Source organism: Ceratotherium simum, chromosome 2 (genome assembly GCF_057802395.1).
Source record: "Ceratotherium simum simum isolate JZ-2026a chromosome 2, ASM5780239v1, whole genome shotgun sequence".
Classification (NCBI taxonomy): Eukaryota; Metazoa; Chordata; class Mammalia; order Perissodactyla; family Rhinocerotidae; genus Ceratotherium; species Ceratotherium simum.
Genome location: NC_141901.1, coordinates 54435308 through 54451988, shown reverse-complemented (window position 1 = coordinate 54451988; position 16681 = coordinate 54435308).

Below are 16681 nucleotides of genomic sequence, written 5' to 3'. Positions count from 1 at the left end.
CCAGGAGCATGGCATGTCCTTGCTGCCAGCAAATCTCTCTCCTGCTGTTGGGATGTTCTCCCTTTGTTCAGGTGAAGGTTCTGTTGCCACACTTTTTGAAAATCACACAAACCCCACTTCCATTCTTGTTTATTGGAAAAACAACTAAAATGAATGGATGGGCTTTCTGGATTTGCCACAAACGAATCACATTCTTTTATCATGTAGTAAAATGCTTATTCTATCTTGCCTTTGCTAGAAACACAGAAAAAAGGACAAAGATGTCTGTGACTATATTTATAAATTTGAATTTAACTTATATCAATTATTTATTGCTTTAACAAACCACCCCAGTGTTTAGTGACTTAAGACAACAACCATCTCATATGTTCATTATTCTATACGTCAACAGTTAGGGTTGGACTCAGTTGGTCTCTGCTGGTCTCTTCTGGGGCGTGTTTCGCCTGGGGCCATTCATGTGGCTGTAGTCATCTGGCAACCCAGGTAGGGTTGGATAGTTTAAGAGGGCCTCACATATATGTATGGGGGTTGGTGCTGGCTGTTGGCTAAGTCATTGTCTTCAGTAGGCTAGCCTGGGTTTCTTCACATGGTGCCGGAAGAATTCCCAGCAACAAGACAGAGTCAAGTCAAGTGTGCAAGACTGCTTCAATCATCTGCTTGTGTTGAATTTGCTAATGTTCCATTGGCCAAAGCAGTCATGTAACCAAGCCCAGAGTCAATGTGGGAGGGCACTACCCAAAGGTGTGAGTGCAGGGAGGTGGGATCCATCAGGGGCCATTACTGTAAAAATCTATCACATAAGTTAAACATCTACATCATTTCTTTAACTGAAAAATGAGATTTACCTAGGAAGATGTCAGGGCAAACCCATTACCAGGAAGAAAATCTGTCAGAGATTTATAGATACAGAGCACAGATATAAGCCTCTTGTAGATCTGTTTGCACCATAGGAGAATGGTCTGTGCATTAAAGCATTACCCTAATTGTAAAACCAACTGCACTTCAAAAAAGAGTCTAGGCCTTTACATGGTGTCTGCCTAGATATTTAGTATGCAACTGCATTTAAGGCCCTTCCAAAGGACTTCTCCTTGTATAAGGAAAGGTGAGGCATTTACTGAGTTAAAAAAATCGGGTTGGTCATCCCAGTCCTGATAAATAGAGAGAGAATAAGGTGATTCTGACAGTCAAGCGTAACTAGCACTTCTTGAGCACTTATTCTCAGCACTGTGCATGGTTTAACTTCTTTAAGCCTTGAACAACTCTGTGAGGGGGTAGTAATCTTATCTCCATTTTATAAGAGAAGAAACTGAGTTTTAGAAATCTTATCCAAGCTCACACAGCTAAAATAGAACGAACTTGAACCCTGTCTGTCTATAGAGCCTCAGTTATTATACATCAAGTCATGCTACTTTTTCCATCACATGGGACAAGTGGATGGGGTCCAAGAAATGATGTCTCTCCCAACAATCCAAACTTAAAATCCTGTTGCATGCTGCTCCTTCGTGGAACAGTTTCCTTCCCCTGGACTTCAAAGCCATAAACAGGGAATCCGGAACGGCCTGTGGGAGGGAGATGGCTTCCATAGTTCTTACAGCGTAAGAATTGTTGATGATGGGATTGATTGCTTCCTAATTGAGCTCTGGGACCCTTTCCCAGTTAAATTGCTCCTGCAGAGAGCACTTTCAGATTGCTGCAACTATTGCTCAAAGGATGTCAAACCTATTTCTCACTTTACCCAGCTCTAAGGTGATATTCCATATGTTTCTTGGTGAAGTAGCTGCTGAGCCCAGCATATCTGGGCTTAAAGGTATAAATGAGATTCTATTTATGCCAACACCTTGCCACCAAACAGTGTAATTGAAGCTCAGAGATTTAGAATGACTGCCCTCCAACACATCTTAATAGTGGAGTTATTCCAATAATACCAATAGCTACAGATGATGATTAGAATACAATGAGGGATGAGAAACGCTATTTTGGAATTAAGTCAATTTCTCCCATAAACATTAAAAACAAGTCACAGCAACATAAGTAAATTTAGTCTCTATACTTCTGGGCTCTATTCCCAAGTCCCCACCTCCACCTCCAGGAAACTTGGCCTCTATTCTTTAATCTTTCCTCCAACACACCTTAAGCATCATCCAGATGTTAAATTAGGTTTTTACAAAATGAAGCCCCACAGATTTTTTGCCATAGTCCAGTCATATATTTTTTGGCAAAGAGGAGCGAAGACACAACAGCATGTGTCAGACAAGTGTTCTTACATCTGCCTTTGCAGAGGGATTGATTTAGTGCAAGAGAAGGCAGTGTTTAGCTAATTTTGAAGAAGAATAAATGTATTAGATGGTATTCAGTGGAGCATGATTTGCATAGCGTGTAAATTGTATAGAATTATATTTCAGAAAACTCAGAGCTTTCCAATGGTGAATGGCTCTAATTTATAGCTATTTCTAGAGACTAAAACATTCTGTTACGATAACTGAAAGGTTTACTTTTCCTTTGATAATTTACAAAAAAACACAAAATAGGTTAGGGTCTTCTTTTTTTAAAGTAAACCTCTTGACTAATGAATTGTGATTTAAAACACATCATGCGCTATTTTTTTCTAATTCTAATTTTTAGTGCACTGAAGATGGACACATATCATCTGCCTCAATTTCCAAGACTTTAGTTCATATTTATGAATTTACAAAATTTGCTATTCTCCAGTTTCAATAGTCAGATTTGTGGCTTTTCACTTAGAAACAGAATATAAATTTGGAGGCACATTTCATGTTTAACCATTGCTTGATGCAAATAAATAGCCACATGGGCAATGTGCAATCAGATGAAAAAGCAATGAAAAGAACATCTTCAAAGAAGATAGGACAGAGAATCTGTTTCACCATGAAGCTTGTTGTTCTGACTCAAAGACATGATGAAGGTACACGGCAGGAAGAAGGCCTGGATTCTGATGCCAAATCCAGCCTTTAAAGTGCTGAACAGAAGAAGAAACAGGGAAGAGGGCATCTGGAATTCCATTCAACCAGGATTTGCAGGGCATGGAATGTTTACAAGGTACTCTCGGGATATGTAGATGAAACAGACACAGACCTTGGCCTCAAGAAATGAACTGTCCCGTGTGGTAGATAAACGTCTACCAAATATGCGGCAAAATGTGCTATAAGTTTGGAATTTGATATAGGAGGTGGTTGTACAACGTTGTGAATGAACTAAAAGCCACTGAATTGTTCACTTTAAAATGGTTAATTTTATGTTATGTGAATTTCACCTCAATTTTTAAAAATGTGCTGTAAAGAGGCACAAAAGGAGAAAGGAGGAACCCTGTCTCCTTGGGAAGCTTTGCCCATCATCTCTGAAGAAAAGAAGGTTAACACTCAGAAAGGAGGGGACCTTTGGGAGCCTGAAATACCTGTGTAAGTTTTACTGGTAGAAAACTTATATTTTGAATACTCTGCCATTCTCTGGCCATTCTGGATTAGGGCACAAGTCCTGTGAAAAGCAGTTTCTCTGGAAAGGTATTAGCCTATCTGGTGAGAGCTGGAGACCAAGGAAGCCTCATCTGACCAAAATACCAGTGTACTGGGGCAAAGGGAATTAGATTTAAAAACCAACACTGCCCCTACTCACAGTGTGGCCTTGGGCAACTTAAGTTAATTAACCTCTCTGAAATTCTGTTTCCTCACTAGCAAATTGGGAATTATAAAAACTACCTGACATGGTTTTGGAAAAGATTACCACCGTATGCAAAATGTCTTACACAGAGGAGACACTAATAAATGTTAATAGCCATCCTTCCTGTCCCTTGTCCCAGCCCCCTCACCTTGCCCCTCGGACTTGACTTGAACTTCTCATCATGAAGTCATTTCTTATGATGTAGCCACAATACTGGCCTGAGAAATCACCCTCATTAGTTTACAGTTACACTGGCATATAACCTCTAAGTGAGGGCCTTAGAAGGAAATGGAGGTCTGTGGGTCTGGGGCCAGAAATCAGGGAGGAAAGACTCTTCTTTTCTAGACCTCTTTCCTTAGTACGGTGAGGAATGTTGGGAGCATTATCATAGAACCAAAAATGTTAGAATTGGCTTATCTTCTCATTTTATAGATAAGGAGCTGAGGACCCTGAGAGGAAGGGGTAGTCCTCTGAATCATACCTCCTACAATCCTTCTACTGGCTCCAGGGAATACATACATCCAGGGAATGTGCTGGATGGTCCCCATTTGCTCCTTGAGATCCACTCTCCATCCTTCTCCACTCCCTTCCCTGGCCTGGGAGGCTCACTTGGTTATGCCAATTGGCTCCCTTGCCCTTTGGCTAATGGGAAGCACCATAAGTGCATCAAAGGGCAGAAGAAGGGTGAGGCCAGAATATTTATATCCTGGGATCCCTCCCTGCCAGTTCACCACAGGTTGTATGTGACCCTCTACCAAATGGCCGTAGCTTCTGCCAGGCATCCTTCTCCAGTACAGCTCTTCTCTCTGGTTCTGATACGCACTCCCTCCCTTGTCAGTTCATGCCTCAGGTTGGAAAATAGTAGCAGTTCCCAATGTTGCCCCCCAGGGTATTAGGCTGTCCCTTGTTAGTTTCCCTAAACCCTGCCCACACCTTTGTAAATAATCCCATTTGTAGGTTTTCCTCAGGTACACAGTTTGAATATGTCACCTGCAGAGACGCTGACTAATATAAAGAGGAATTCCTTTCTCCTGACTTCACATTTTTTTGTGGAAGAACTTGCCCTGGAGCAGGGGTCTGCAACCCAAATCCAGCCCGCTGCCTACTTTTGTACAGTCCATGAGCTAGGAATGGTTTTTAACATTTTTTAAATGGTTGAAAATAAATCAAAAGAAGAATACTTTCTGATACATGAAAATTCCCATTTCAGTGTCCATAACTGAATTTTTATTCAGTTATGTGTAAACGAACACAGCCATATTCGTTCGTTTACATATTGCCCGTGGCTGCTTTCACACTACCATGGCAGAATCGAATAGTAACTGCAGAGATCAAATGTCCTGCAAAGTGTGAAATATTCGCTCTCTAGCCCTTGACAGGAAAAATTTCTGAGCCCTGCACTAGAGTATTGTTCCTGGCCTTTCCCTCCACCCTTTACTCACTCCTGGTTGACAGTGAATCTCTTGATTGGGTAGAGCCTATCTATCAAAGACTGTTAGATTTCATCCCCTTTCCTTTCTTCTCTGTCCTCGACCGATGTGAAGCAGTGACCCTGAGTGACTGTATCTGTTCTGCAGACCCTGGCTTGCCCTCAGAAGGGCTGTCCCAAGGCCTAGACCAGGGGAGGCAGAATAGCAGGGTCCAGAGAGTTTGAGAAAGCTCTTCTGGCAGCAGATTTAAAGCCACATTCTCTGATGGGTTCTCTCTGTGTAACCTATGTGTCCATCTCTCAACTGGTTCTGAACACAGGAGGGAAGAGGGAATGATTTATTGACTCCCTAGAATTCCAGCAACCTCTTTCTCCCCAACCTTAGTCCTTCAGTTTGAACGCTCATCATCTGTCATCTGGATCCCTAAGACATCCTCCTATCCTGCCTCTCTGCCTCCAGCATTACCTCCTTCCAATCTAGAACGGCTAACATGATCTTTCTAAAACACAAATCATACCTTATTTCTTCTCTGCTGTGAAGACTGATTGTATTAATGGCCTAATCCTTCATGCCTCTCTGTAGCCACACCCCCGGATAGTGCCTTCCCACACTGACTCTAGGCTTGGGCATGTGGCTTGCTCTGGCCCAGGGAAAAATAACAAACTTGATACAAGCAGAGACTTAGAAAAGCACTTGCATGTTTCCGCCTCTCTTGGACCCTTGCTAGCACCACAAGAACATGCCTATACTAGCCTGCTGAGGGACATGAGAGGCATGTGGAGAAAAGTTGTGTTGTCCCAGTCAGGCCATTCTAGATGAGCTATGCCCCAGCCAACCTGCCAGCTGCCTACAAATGCATGGCGAGCCCAAGCTAGAGCAGCAGAACTGCCTAGCCAACGAGTAGACTTGTGGAAAACAATCTGAAGTTGTTGTTTTAAGTCTCTACGCTTTGGGGTGCTTTGTTATTCAGCAATAGTTAACTGATATACCCACTCAAATCTCTTCCATGCTTCTAATCACCTGCCCAACAAAGCCAAAAGTCCTTACCTTAATAACATGTAAAGTCTGTCATCGTCTTCCTGAGCTCCATACATTTAGGCTAACCAGCCCACTCCCATGATACGCAACTGCCACTGTAAAAACCAGCTCCCAACACCCTTGTCTGGCTCACCAACTCTCTCCTGAGTTTTGTGCCTTGCTCTCTTTCCTGATGTTCCTGGTTTCCTCTGCTCTGGTTGCCCCCCAAACTGAGTTGACCCTGGCTTCCCTCTTTGACTATAACTTACATTCACCCTTTAGATCAGTGTTTTCCAAACTTTGAGTCATCACCCATTGGGTCATGAGATAAATTTAGAGAGTCGTGACTAGCAATGTTTTTAGATGAAATAGGAAAAAAATATAGAATAGGATAAAGTAGAAAATACCAGAGTGTATTGTGTGTAATAAGTAAATTTTCAATGTGTACGTATTGGTTTGTTATGTAAAAAATATATATGTATTATGAAACACAGTCAGAAAAGTTGGAACATATACCACTTTAGGACATTTCTTCTGGCTACACTGAGTAAATACTGCCCCAAATTGACCTGGTGCTCACACCCCATCCCAGGATGGGTCCTCATAGCCAGCTTTCCCCTTTGACTTGCCCGTTCTCACCTGACCACATCAGCCTCTCCACCCACATCGTGCTCCACTCCTCAGCATTCCCGTCACCCTGAAGCACCAGCTGTGCCTTTGCAGTTTGTTTCTTCCTCTTTTCTTTTCTTTTCTTTCCTCATTCGTTTGGAAAATTCCTATTTGTTAGGGGTGCTGTAAGTGCATCCTCAATTATTTAATCTTCAATGTGCATATTATTCAATGTGCTTAAACAGCACATTCTCTGGGAGGCCTCTCCTTCTCCTCCTGCTGCCCCCAATTCTATTCCCACTCACACACCAGTTTACAACACATCAAAGCTTAAGAGTATTCTTTTTAAAACTTAACTTCTATTTTGCATGTTTTCACTGGCTTGTCATCTGTGTTCCTATGTGCTCCCAGCACCCCTGTGCATGTAGCTGCCATAACCCTTAGCAATCACTGAATTATGATTGTTGAATCAGTGTGTATACTTTCCACACAAGGTTGGGAGCCCCTTGAGGATAAGGCCTGAGTCCTGTTTATCTTTCTATCACCAGCACCAAGAGCAGGGCCTGGCATCAATACGAGCTGGCACTCAACTCGAGTTGGAACTGTCCCCTTGTATATTTTAGAGCCCACGGGTGACCAGTGGGAATGAGATACAGGGTCACCTGGTCTCAATGGGAAGATGATGGCCCAAGAAACAGAGGAAAAGGGCAAACTCCAGGGCTGGGGCTCCCACAGAGAAAAAGGGTGAGCTGGCAACCGAGTCCTCTTAGGAACTCAACCAGCCATGTTCCCAGGCACTTGACCAACAAAGTGAAATCAAAAAGCCCAAACTCATGTAAAGAAGCAGGAAAACTCAATGCAGCCTCGTCTGGAGGGTTTTGTGTGCTGCAACCCGGGAGATGAATAAAGGAACACACAATGTAATCAGAGATAAGAAAAATCCCATGAAAAGCACAAAAACCTAACAGCTGGGGAAGGATGGGGCCATTTACAGACTGCAAAGAGAGAGAAAGATAATAAGAGCCAAAGCTGAGATGGACACAACGATGGGCATGCGAGGAGCTCTGACAAATCAGAAGAAAAACATTTCTCACAGATTATATAAAGGAGCAGAATTGAACAGGGAAGTAAAGAGAGCTTCAGAGAAACCAGAGAGAATAATTTACTCACTCAAAAAGTACACTCCTTCGCAAACTCAAATGGATTCTTTGCTCCATGCTTCATTCACACAGGTACCATTGTGGGATTTTTCCACGTATCTCTTGTCTCAGATACGAGGTCTCCAATAAAGGGCTCTATTGTGGCCATCGTTAATTAATTACAGCTACAACGAATGGTTGCTGAGTACCAAATGGGGAAAGTTAGCACAGGAGGCTTTGAAAATTTCACTATAAGTTGTACAAGTCATAAAAGGGGAATTAATTTATGCTTGTGGGTTTATAAACAGTTCCAGCACCTAGCCCGGTGTCTGGCACACTCGTAGGAGGGAACAGCTGAAAAGGAGTCAATGAATCATTTTATAGCTCTTTTGCCCTTTCTAAAGCAACCAAACCATTCTGGTTTGTAAGAATAGCACTTCCAGAAATAGCCAGGATGTCTTTAGAAGGCTGTACTAACCTGGCGATGAGGGGCAGAGAGTGGAAAGTGAGGAGAGGAAGGAAAGGAGAAGGGAGAGAAAAAGTTCATCTCCCTTTCAGGCCACAGAAACCAATTTCAAGGAGAAAACTTTCTATAGGAATGTCTAACACAACCAACTCACTCAATCAGATTCAAAGGAAAATAAAGGAGGCAGGTGAAACCCAGAGCCACGAAGAGAGGAAGTGATTTTGGACTCAGAATTCACAATGAGATAAATCTAAAAGAACATGAAATCACTGTCAGTTTCTTGTAGCAGAGCCAGCTTCCTGCTTTTTAATGGCTTGTATCATCAACTCAAGAAATGCGGCGATTTGAACCAGATGATGAATCAATTACCTCAATGAGATAAAATGCCCAAACTCCACGAATGCATTGGGAAACAGCAACAGCAAAAAGACACTGTCAGGTGTCTTCTGAAGAGCAGGTTGAACAATTTCCCTGATGTTAGTCTCCTAGACAGAATCTGGGGTTACAGGCTATGCCCGCCCACCCCCAACTCCCAACAGTGCACCACTGCAGGTTGTTGCTTAGGCCACGACAGATACCCCACTGCTCCGGTTGTATAAACCAAAATAAGAAAAGAGGTAGTGGGGAGTAATGTAGAGAGGGAAAGCGGTCACTCAGGTTACCAAGGGTTAGACAAGGTAACCTAGGACAAAAAAGGAAGGAAGGAATGGAACTAGTAAGAAGAAATTTGAGTGTAGAGAATTAGAGCTTCCACCAGAAGGGCTGCTGAAAGAAAAATCTTCATCTTATGTGAGTCGTTTGTTGACCACTGCCTTTAAAGGTGGTCCTAATATTCCCAGTCGGCCCCTAGGAAGAAGCTCTCAAGTAATTCAGGGAGCTGGAAAAAGAACATGAATACTACAGGACAATAATTTTAGAAGAAGAAAGCACCTACAGAAAGAGAAGGATCTTTAGATTCTGAGTCACAATGTTTGTACCTTTAACACAGTTTGCTATATAACACTACATATGAGTTGTATTACCATATATATGAGTTATATTACTATATTAAGTATATATATATACATGTATGGGTGTAGACAAGGCACTCTGCAGGTGGTGCCTGGTTTCCAACTCTCCTGCTGGTCTCTATCCAAATAGCTAGCCATTTAGATCCCTGCCTACAGGCTAAGCCCTTGCTCATTAATACTTAGACCAGTCCTGACCTCAGACAGTAGGTATTTCTGGAACTACAACCCAGCCTTATGGAGCAAACCATCAGGTCATCCAACTATAAGTCCAGCCCTGGCCTTGTGCCCCTATTTGGATAACTAGTTTTCTGTATTATTTAAAATACCCCATCATCTCCTTGTGCCCCAGGATTGCTAATGGATTCTACTTTGGGAACCTTCTGCCTGAGCTCTTGTTTAGATAACCTGACTCCTACTCCAGCTGTTCTAGGACTGGAGTCTAACAAGCCCCACTTACCCCATTTTGTCCCAGCCCCAAACAGACTTGGAGTGCAAGGCTTTATGGTCCTCTGCAACAAGGGACAGAAGAATAGGAAGGCAGAACCAAGCAACAGCTGCCAGACACTCCCTCTCCAGGTGAGAAGGGCCTGGACAGAGGAAGCAAGGGATGAGTGTGGAGAGGGGAGCTGGTGGCCCAATCAGTGTCTTAGGCCTTGTTTCAGAAGTCACAGTGAATGCAGTGGGTAGAGCAATATAGGGGAGATAAATAGGGAGGTGGCTATTTTTTACTCACATGCACCAGTACCCCAGACAGCAGTCTGGGGTCTCAGAGACAAGACCTAGTCCCAGAGAATGGGTCTGGCAAGAGCTATGCAAAGTGTCAATCAATGGGGTTCTTGTCCTTGGAAGGGGAGTTAAAATCCTTGGCCACACAATTGAGCACCAGGGACACCTGCAGATCAGCAAGTGCCTCATGGAGGAGAAAGACACCAGACAGACCTGTAAGGATAGGTCAGGTGCAATTGTCTCATAGACTTCCCTGCCTCCAATCTTGCTCTTTTCTAGTCGGCCCTGTCTCACATTCAGATCTGATTTTCCAAACCACAGCTTTTGTCAGGTCACTCCCTGTTCAGTCTCTTGGTCAAATGCTTGCTTATAACAAGGTATTCATGTCTTCATCTGCCCAAACTAGCAGCTGTCACAAATCCTCCAGGACAGGGAAGTGTGGTGCCGCCAAAGTCAAGGTTGGGGGTGTACTGCAGAGAGGTTTACGAGGTGAAAATTGAAAATGGATAGTTGTATTTTATGCCTGGGAGGCTGCTGGAGACTTTTAAGGGAAGCATTTTTATTGCAGTTTTGAGAATGGATGACAGATTATGAGACACTGATGGAAAGAAGATAGTAGGAACAGGTTTTGATCAGCTGAAGAGAAAAAGACTAATGCTTAGTGTTTGATGAAGTTACCTGTGATTTTTCTCACACTCTAATTTGTCTTCCCAATATTTATTCCACACATATTTGTTGAGTACTTACTACGAGCCAGGCCCTGTACAAGATAGAGAGGACACTGCGGTGAATAGGATATACATGATTCTGCCTTCAGGCAATTACCACGGAAAGAAGAGGTGATGAGAAGGGAAGTAAGTATAGCGTGTTACAGAAACCCAGGGGACATCTAAAGCTGACTTTGGGATTGCCTTGGTCTCAACTGCCATTGTTCTTGCTAGTCAGATTGGTTTCCTCCCCTTTCCCTGCATGTGTCCTCCATATTCCTGACTCCAGGTCTGGTGTTGTACTCTCACATAGTCTACTCAGGGCCTATTAAATTCTTTAAGGCCTATCTTGTGTCTCAGATTCCTTCTAATGAAAATGGCATATGAGTTAACACTTTTAGGTCTACACCCTGGCCCAGGGCTCCAAACACATAACAATGTTAGACATAATTATTTTAAAGGAAACCTAAACACCCATGGCCATGCTCAAAACCAAAATAAATTTTTTTATGGCTCAAAAACAAAAGAAAAACACAATACCATAAGCAAGGCTGAAGCCATGGGCTGCTAGATATGAAAGCAGACGCAGCTGTGAAATGATAACATCTGGCGTGGTAACAGGGACAAAACATGTTCTATGGGAGGTAGAGAAAGCCAATTTCACTGAGTGAAACCAGTATATTTGTAGACTCCTCCACCCATAAAAGAAATGAAAAAAGGATGCAATGGACCCCTGCCTGGAGCAGTGTAGTATATGAAGCTGAGTATCTTGAAAGGTGGGAAATAAGGATCTCACCTTGAAGCAAGAACAAGTGAAGCAGCCCACTGGGTTGGTAACTGAATCTTTTTCAATTTCAATGGGACAGGATCTTCTAAACTGCTAAAAAAGAAAGAAAAGAGAAGAAAAGAAAGAAGAAAAGAAAAGAAAAGAAGAAGGGCTAAAATCTACACTGGGACCTGTGGGGCCAGGATAAAGCAACCACAGAATTTTCAGAGCCTGAGAAAACAAGGAGAGAGAAACAATAAAACCTCCTACCCATGATGAGCCATCAAATCAAATTCCAAAACACATGGAGAAAACAGACAAAAAATATAAATAACTAGGAGATATATTTATTCCAAATGAAATGAAAATAAGAGATTAATATGAAATTGTCTTTAAAATAGTTATGTTTAAGATCCTCAAAGAGCTAAAGGAAGGAATAGCACTCATAAACATGAACAAGAAATTCTAAAACAAAATAATCAGATGAAACAAGAACAGGTGGATATAAAAAATAACTAATTGGAAATCTTGGGAATAAAAAAATGCAATCATTGAAATAAAATCAAAATGAATAGGATAAACTCTAGACTGCACATATTTGAACAGATAATTTAAAGAATTGAAAAATAATGTTGAGAAAGTCACCCAGAATGCAGCATAGAATGATAAAGAGATTAAAGCTATGAAGTGTCAGTTAGAAAACATAGAAAATAGATGCAGTAACTCCAACATGGCTCTAATAGGAATTCCTGAAAAAGAGAATGCAAGAGTGGCAGATAAGACATATTTGCAGAGACTATGGCTGATAATTTTCTGGATGTGAAGACAGAAGTGTACAACTAGTGCTGAATAGGATAAATTTTTTTAAATGCCTTACATGGCCTAGCGCCTTACTAGCTTCATGACTTCATCTCCTATTGCTCTCTTCCTCGCTCACTTTGCTTTAACCATACTGGCCTCCTGGCTAATCCTTGAGCAAAACAAGCCCACTCCTACCTTAGAGCCTCTGCACTTGCTCTTTCTCTGTTTGAAATGCTTTTCCCCAAGATAATCTGTATGGCTTGCTCTTTCTCCTTAAATTTCTCTGTGAATGTTACCTTATTACTGAGACCTTCCCTGATAGAAGCAAATAAATATTTGGTTAGGAAATGAATGACTGAAGGGATGGATAGATGAATACTATCCTTTCTCTATTGCCTCCTTACCCACCTGCAGGAACCCAGTGCTTAGTAAGCGTTGGGTGCATGGAGAAATGTCCAATTTAGTTTTGATAAATTCCATGTAAAGCCCTGTCTACATCCTAAAAGCTGGCATCATTATGTGTGCATATGAATTAATATTTAGTGACAGATGTGGTCAATTTATTTTCCCTAAAAGTTTATCATTCTTTATAATAGAGTAATTAAATCATGGAATTATAAAAGTTTAAAAGAGGCTTAGAGCTCGTTAGCTTCAACTTCCACGTTTTACGTGTGAAAAATTGAGGCCAAGAGAGGTGAAATGGACACAGAGCCAAGCAGTTTAACAGAGCCAGGACTAGAAATCAGCCTCTTAACTCTGAGTCCAGTGTCCTTTTTACCACAGTACATGTCTTCTTTATCCTACTTGCATTCAGAGAAATTGGGTCATAAGTAATTCTATTCTGCCGACAAGTATCTTCTTAACCTCTATGTATACATCCATTGTTTCTGGGTAACAATAGATTACCCCTACTTGCTTTGGAGAAGTTGGGGCTTCCAGGTGCCACCTCATTAAAGATGTAATTTTAAGGGGTTTTTATTTCTACAGCTTCTTGTCATTAAGAGCCTATAATTAAAATAATTAGAAGAATCATCTTGCCTGGTAATCAGTCTACATTTCAATAAAACATTTTAAAATTCACAGTCCAAAGCTGTTACCTTATTATTTAAGCATGAGTTCTATTATATAAATTGTCACCACAGCCCTGCCAACCAGTTATTTATAGAAAAAAATCTGTTAGCTTTTCCTTGGTAAACCAATGTCACTCTATGCTGAAGTTATTGAAGAAATTACAGGGAGATGGAAGATGGGTGGGTTTGCATCCCCCCAGTGTAAATGGGCTCTGGAATACTTCCAATGCCTCTTTTTGGATGCAGTGTACGTCAAGAGGGTTGAGAAGGAACACAGCTTTGCAGTGAGAATTCACGGTGCTAAATTTTGGGTGTCATGCATACATATATATACACACAGACATATGTATGTGGTGATAGTGATGAAAAGATTTTTTTAAGCTGCTATAATTCAGGCAGGCTACATTCCAATGGTACAGTGGGGTTTGAGACACTAAAAAGTGATGAAAATGATAAGCTCTATAACTGATTTCTCACTGTAAGTATTCTGTTCTCTGTTTACTGTAAGCTTGTGCTCGAGTGTTTCTGTAGGACTTCTCCCTTTACATTTCCCACAGAGGTAACCTCTGTGTGACCTAGGAGGGTCCAGGCTGGAAGGCCACTAGAGCTCATACGCAGGGTTTAGAACTGATGCCGTATATTTATTTCATGACCCTGCTAACTCCACTAAAGGCACACTTACCTGGAGCCCTATAAGCAATAAACTTATTTCCAGGAACAAGATGATAGTGCAACTAATAAGAATAAAAGCCAAATCTTAATAAATAATAATATTTTTTAAAACTGCTAAACATCCCAGTTGGGATGGTGAGATAAACATCCCGGTTGGGATTTTAAAATATTTTTTAAAAATTATAAACCTTTCTCTAGTCCTGGATAAGAAGCTTTATGAGAAGTTTATGGAGTTGGTAGAAATCTAAAGGAAAACATGGAACATTTGACATAACTCCCTGTGGCTTATACACTCTAAGTTGTGCCCGCCCCCCACAGTGCTCCTATTATCCACATCCTTGTGTAATCCCCTCCCCTTGACTGTGAGCAGGAGTATTCAAAGCAATAGGATACAGCAAAGGTGGTGGCATGTCACTATGTGATCATATGACATAAGATTGTAATTTCCATCTTGCTAGCAGGCTCTCTCTATTGACTCTCTCCCTCAATGGCTTTGATCAAGTAAGCTGCTGCATGGAGAGTCCCATGTAGCAAGGAACTGAGGGCAGTCTCTGGTTGACAGAGGCCCTCAGGAGTTGAGGCCCTCAGTCCAGCAATCAGTAGGGAAATAAATGCTGCCAACAACCACGTGAACTTGGAACTAGATTCTTCCCCAGTCGAGCTGCGGATGAGACCCCAACCCTGGCTGACACCTTAACTGCAATCTTGTGAGAGAATTTGAAGTGGAGGATCTGGCTAAGTCACGCCCAGATTCCTGACTCACAGACAATGTGTGTGTCATTTTAAGCCACTAAGTTTGTGGTAATTTGTTATGTAGCAATAGATAACTATTACACTCCCCAATGATAAAAGGGGGGTCACATTCCAAAGAAAGAAGAAGTTGTAGAAAATTTAAAAGAGTGTGAGCTTAGATAACACAGTGCCCTGGGTTTGAGTCCCTGCTATGCTATTTAGTGTCTGCGTGACCTGGGGTTAGTTCCATATCTTCTCCAAACCTCAGTTTCCACATCTCTAATATGAATATTTTCTACCTCATGGCTCTGTTTGCAGGAATAAACCAGATATAGTATTTAGTAGCATGTCTGTCAGATATGAAACGTTTAATAAATACTATTCATCACCATAGACTTCACCTACTGGAATAGTTACAACTTTCACTAGGGGCCTTTTAGCATGATACAGCTGGCTAGGTTGGCTTTGCTGGCTTTTTTGTTTCCTCCAGCCAGGACTTTATGTTTCAGGGAGACTGAGTGACCTTCCATTCAGTCCTGAAAATGTTTTACTCATGCGTATTATAAATATTCTCTTCTTGGTATCTGACATGATTATCTAATTCCTTTTTGTCTGAAGCAAAACTAGGGAAATTTGGGAGTGATGAGGTATTAAGAACCCTTTTTGAAATAAGGAAATAGATGACATTCCCTCAGCGACATGAATATGTGACCTCAGTCTTGGTACAAGGGGCAGCTCTGCATGTAGGAGAGACTTCATTAGTTGGCTGAGAGCACTGAGCTGTCAGTCACAAATTTTCAGCAGCCTTTTGCTTTCTTCGTTGATATTAACATATTAGAAATTGTGTGGAATACTACTCAGCCATAAGAAACGATGAAATCCAGCCATTTGTGACAACATGGATGGACACTGAGGGCATGATGCAAAGTGAAATAGGTCAGAGGGAGAAGGTCAAATACCGTATGATTTCCTTCATTAAGTAGTAGATAATAACAACAATAAACAAACACATAGGGACAGAGATTGGATTGGTGGTTACCAGAGGGGAAGGGGGGAGGGAGGAGGGTGAAAGGGATAATTGGGTACATGTGTGTGGTGATGGGTTGTAATTAGTATTTTGGTGGTGAACATGATGTAATCTATGCAGAAATAGAAGTACAATGATGTACACCTGAAATTTTTACAATGTTATAAACCAATGTTACTGCAATAAACAAAAAAACAAAAAAAAACAAACAAACAAAAAAAAAAAAAAAAAAAAAAAAACATATTAGAAATTGTGAAATTTTATCCTCCCCTTAAATGGTGTGAGTAAATGCAATCATAAAACACTTCAGCCTGTAATGCAAAGGTTTCTTAGACTCTGGTCAGGCTATACCTATCAGCTAAAAAGAAACTATAATTTTGCTTGTGTGCCCTGCCGTTGTGACTCAAAAACAGCAGAGCTTTATATTTAAAAGTAGTCAAGTTTGGAAACCTAGGAAAAAGGAGTTTTGCAATTATGTGATGGATATGTGTATGATAGGAGGGCTGAGTTGACCCTTTCTCAACAAGAATCCATCCTTCTCCTTCATTGAAAATGATTCCAAGGTGCTCTTTTCCATTCCTCCTCTTCCCCATCCCCAAACTTGCCTTTCCATTTCTTACAACAAAAAAACAAAACAGAAACGTATTTCTGCTGTCACTTTGTGTACCTATTGATCGATTGGAGGACCTGGGTTCAAATCTGCCACTTAGTAGTTTGTGTTCTTGGGCAATCATTTCATCTCTCAATCAAGGTCTTGATTTCCTCATATTTCTAGTAAAATGAAGAGAATAACAACAACCTTGTACGATGGATATAAAGATGAAATGAGATAAG